We start from the raw sequence: 5,666 nt of genomic DNA, 5'->3' as shown, positions 1-5,666 counted from the left end.
CGTTGTTGGAAAAGATAATCTCTCTCAAAGTATATCTATTCATGTGCGTGTACAAGGTGTTCGGGCTAAATTTAACAGTTTACTTATCCTGCATTGTTTCCATTGAGGGAAGCATTCCTGGAACTCCTTTGTTTGGAATAAGAGTAGCTGCTTCATAGCATTGTCTTGGATTTCCTTGACCTCTTGAAATCTTGTTCCTTTCAAGTAGGATTTGATTTTTGGAAAGAGGAAAAAGTTACAAAGGGCTGGATTTGGAGAATATGGTGATTGTCAGACCTGGGGAATGTTGTGCTTGGCCAAAAACTGCTGCACAAACGATGCTAAATGAGCAGGGGCATTGCCATGGTGGAGACACATGCAATTCTGTCCATTTCTGACCAACAGCATCCTGAAAATGCTGCAACATGTCACAGTAGTACTCCTTGTTAACTGTTTGACCAGTAACCGAAGATATTTTATTACAATAAAATATCTTTCGACTAAAGTTTTTTGGGAGCGATGGAAGGACAGACTTGCTTGAATTTTTTTTATGTACTTAGGCTCATGTCTAAGACAATATTTTATCACGATATTGCCTAGTTTAGTCAAAAAATAATGAACATATACAGAAAAACAAACATTAAAATATATAAAATATGTATTGGTATAACATAGATTGTATTATGTATGTGTGTGTGTATGTCTGTGTGTGTGTATAACATAGATTGTATTGTGTGTGTGAGACAAATTGGCAGAATTGTTATTGCACCATAACACTGTGTGTATTGTGTGTGTGTGTGTGTCTGTATTTGTGAGACAAACTGGCAGAATTGTTATTGCACCAGACAATATGCTTAATGGTAACTGTTTCTGCTTTCTTGGGACCATCTTTTCACACCCTACTAAAGAATTTTGATTGAAACGTCTTCAGCACCACCATTTGAGCCTTCTCCTCTCTTTCCTTCTCTAATTTAGACCAGCCGTTAGATGCACTTCATAATATCATCATATAGTGCTTTCAAAAGATCCTTTTTCTCCTTCTCATGCCTTAATGTTCCTACTTGTCAAAGATTTTTTTTTCTCCTTACTGACCTCTTGTTATTGCCTTCTTGTACTTTCCACTTACCATTTCCACTTGGTGGATTAAACATTTCATCACCTGTGTAATAAGACTAAACAGGCAAATTTTCTAGAGCTCTTCTTCTACTGGTAATCCTTTCTTCTTCTGAATCTTCATCTTCAAGTATGGTACTTTCAGACTCTTTGTAAACCAACTAATCTTTACTCATCTACCCTCGCTATCATTCACAGGTGCATTGCTCACTTCTCTGTAGTTTGCTTCCTGGGCACTATCAATGCATGTATGATTACACATCAATATCTTGACTGGTGAAGGTTTTTCATTATACTGAATGGCCTCCCCTACCACATCAGTTTAAGTATTTCTGAATTGTGTTTGTTTAAATTCTTCTCCTTTTAAGTATTTAGCTTCATTTCCAATTCATTTACATGAATTCTACTAACCCTTATTTTCCCTTGGTCTATTTGGTAATGAGGGCATAGTTCTACATTTGTTTTTGTTGCAAAAAGGTTTTGTTTGGAAAGGGTCACTGCAATGGCCACAAGCTCCAAACAGCAAATCTCTAGGCTGTTACCATATAAATACAAGTCCTCTACTCTCAAGCCAAGAGTTATTTTCATTCTAATCATGAATACTCTTCACTTCAGCTTTTGAGTCCATTTTACTCAAGACAGGAGTCCTCTGCCCTCCTGTCAGGCACTTATATCCATTGTCAAATACTTGGAGGATATACTTATGTACTGAGGCTACTTTGTACTACAACTCTGGATACAGGGGACACTGTCTCTTCATACAAGTCTGCTAATCTGGTACCCTTGGAACCTGGGCAGAGCCACATTATCACATATTCCTATGTATTGGAATCTGATTTTTAAAAAAATCCTTTTTTTTTAAAACAGGTCATCAAACATTAAACTCTATTTATTCACCATCTTCAATCTGTTTGCTTTTCTCCAGATAGATTAAGTTTATGAATGTCATATATTTTAATTTTTCTAAACTACTCAACAATAAACACATGTCCAAATTTTCATGTAATTCCTTGGCATTTTTCTATGTCCATTAGCCCTGAAATTGGTATACTCTCCGGTCAGTTTGTACTAAACCACTTAAATAATATGGCATCTTGTTTTAAACATTTGGATTTCTATCTCATTTTATATTATTTAATCACAGTGTAATTAGCATGACATTATCTAATGTATCCGCTCTTTTTTTTTTTTAAGAAAAGGGAGTCTGATCTGAAACAAATTTGGCTATTATTTCTAGTACTTCAAAGATGATGAAAGACTGAGATAATTAATGATATATTAATGACCTCAGAAGTTTTCTTTTGTGGTTTCTTTTACACATCTGTGGTGAAAATGTTTTTGGAAACTGTTTTGAAAATGAGAAATGAACAAGACAAACAACTTGTGTGCTTGAAGGCTTTATTGAACATGACTTCTCACAAATATAACAACATTTATTTTTCTCTTGTTTTGCAAAAGATTGTGGAAGACAAAGATGATTAATCTTATATCATAAAAGAGAAGCTAATCTCCATTTGTCTGTCTGTCACAACATCTTTTAGAGGGAGGTAAGTAGGGAAGGAATCAAAAAGAGAGATACCCCCTGTCACAGTGTATATTTAGATGAAGGAAAGGAGAAAAAGTTGTTGTTGAGAGAGGAATATAGTGAGAGTGAGAAAGAGAGAAAAAGTGAAAGACAGACAGATAGCTAAATGGATAGATAGATTTCTTTATTAGCCACACAGAGCTCAACACAAATGGGACAAATACAATGTAGAATTTTTCTTTTCGAGGGGACGAAAATAAAGTAAAAAAAAAACAAAAGTGGGGATAACGATCAAAAGGCATCGAAAAACGTTTGGTGTATGTACAAAAAAATAAAATAATACAAAAACTTTCCAAGAAATGGGGAGATTATCCGTGGAAAGAAGAACCTACGAAAAGACCATGGTAACCTCGGGCACTAATGTCACAAATTGAAAAATACTTTTATTTACGGAAGAAACGGAAGTAACTCTCTGCTTATAAAGTTTACGGTTCTATAGAATCATGTTCGAGGTAGCTTCGTCATTCATACATGCCATTCTTGCTACATGTATCCATCTTTTTTCGAAACATTTGCTAGACAACACTTGCCTCTCTACTCTCACCTTCCTTTTCAAGTGATAATTGAAAAAGTTGATGAGGTATGGGCTTGCTTCTCCAGGTGCCGAGCCGCAAGCCCACCAACTTTTCCCCGTTGATTTTCACTCCCGTCACCGCTTCGTGGTCTTTCAGTGTCTCGCCGACCAGCTCGATGTGCTTGTGGCTAGACGCAGTAGTGGCTCGAGAGTCAATACGTACAGAAGCGACGAGAGGGGGTATCCCTGATGGACCAAGCGTGCAATGTGGAAAGGTCTTGATAGATGCCCATTGACGCGAACTACCGAATGGATGCCTCTGTACAAGGCAGCCATCCAGCTGCGGAAAACTGGACCGAAGCCGGCTGCTATGAGGATAGCCTCCAAGTATTGATGGTCTACCCTATCGAAAGCTTTCGATTGATCCAAATTGATCAGGGCCCCACTCATGTCAGGCTTCTTAACTACCCGTTCTATGATGTAGCGCATCAGATGGAGGTTGTTATGGATGCTCCGGCCCAGCACGGCGCACGTTTGCGCCTTGATGACAAGCGCCAACTGCTTAGCTAACACCTTTGGTCAAAATTTTCAGGTCTGCATTGAGCAGAGTGATGGGCCTAAAGTTATCTATGACGTCCCCCTTGTTTGGATCTTTCTTCAGCAGCGTTACGGCTCCTTGGCTCACAAAACCGGGAATGCTCCCGTTCTGCTGCCAGTTGCAGTACACTGCCACCAAGACGTCTCCAAACAAGTCTGGCATACAGTTGTAAAGCTCGTAGGGCAGACCATCCAAACCCGGAGAGTTGTCCCTCGAGCATCCCGCCATCGCATCCTTCACTTCCGCCGCCATGATGGCACCTTTGCAGCACTCCGCCTCTCTTGCCGAGAGTTGTGGCAGGCTGTGCAGGTAGGCACTGAAGTCCACCCAGCAATTTGGGTTGGACAAATCATGTTTAAAAAACTGTCAAGAAGGCTGAGAGTGTCTTAGCATCACTCAGTAAGACCTTTGTCAGCCACTCTCTAGCAATCGATTTGAAGCTGTATATAGCTATGGTATGTCCACACTTGAGTTTGCATCACGACTCTGGAACCCCTATCTTGCTCAGCATATTAATCTCTTGGAAACTGTTCAGAAACATGCAACTAGATGAATACCCACCATCAGACATCTACCATACTCTGAACATCTTGCTTCCTTGGTCATAGACAGCAAACTTCCAATGCCTGACAAATGTCTTGGTAGACACCCACAAGATTATCCACGATCTTTCCAACAACAACCTTGAGCACCTTTCTGAATTCTGTATGCCTAACACTCATGGACATGTTTACAAAATCAAAAAACAACACAGCATCCATGATTTTTGGAAACATTTTTCCATGCTCAGAATTGGTGAAGCATGGAGTAAACTAAACACATCAATTGTTAACTATCAGGACACTGCATCCTTCAAACCTTCCCTGCTTCCTGAAGTTTGTTAACAGTACATCTGACGACACCTCGATTTTCTTTTTAAATGACTCATTCACTGTTCACTTCTTGTGCATATATGTACTGTTCATGCACTTTGGGCTACTTTTTCTGGTGAGCTGAAGTGCACCTAAGCACCATATAGAATAAGTTCATCACTATTATTATTTACATCACTTTAAAATCCAAAGTTTGTATCAGGGAACTATGGACAGTCTCAGGTGGGTTAGTATCAGAAAAGTTAAACACAATACCACATCACAGACATCTAGATCTTTTGGATTTATATGTGCTTCATTACTAAGCAAAAACCATTTGAATCCACTCCAAGTTTTCATTTAACTGCAATCAGGTGACATTCAGATATACAAATTTTCTCCTGCCTTTCTGCCTCCATATAAAAATGACACTGCAACTGGAGTGTAAATTTTAAACAACCGACACATTCTTCATGCTTCTATGCAATGTTGTGACACTTTGGATGTTGACAAAGAAATCATCATCATCGTTTAACGTCCGCTTTCCATGCTAGCATGGGTTGGATGATTTGACTGAGGACTGGTGAAACCAGATGGCTACACCAGGCTCCAATCTGATTTGGCAGAGTTTCTACAGTTGGATGCCCTTCCTAATGACAACCACTCCGAGAGTGTAGTGGGTGCTTTTACATGCCACCTGCATGAAGGACTGTCACACAGTACTGGCAACAGCCACGCTCAAAATGGTGTATTTTATGTGCCACCTGCACAGGAGCCAGTCTAGCGGCACTGGCAATGATCTCGCTTGAATGTCTTTTCACATGCCACTGGCACAAGTGCCAGGAAGGCGACGTTGGTAACAATCATGCTCAAATGGTGCTATTTACGTGCCACCAGCACGGAAGCCAGACAGCTGCTCTGGCAACGATCATGCTCGGACAGTGCTCTTAGTGCTCCACTGGTACAGGTGCCATAAATAAAAGAACATTGATTAAAACTAACCAAGAAAACAAGACCAACAATTAG

Source organism: Octopus bimaculoides, chromosome 5 (genome assembly GCF_001194135.2).
Source record: "Octopus bimaculoides isolate UCB-OBI-ISO-001 chromosome 5, ASM119413v2, whole genome shotgun sequence".
NCBI lineage: Eukaryota > Metazoa > Mollusca > Cephalopoda > Octopoda > Octopodidae > Octopus > Octopus bimaculoides.
This window is presented reverse-complemented; position numbering follows the sequence as displayed.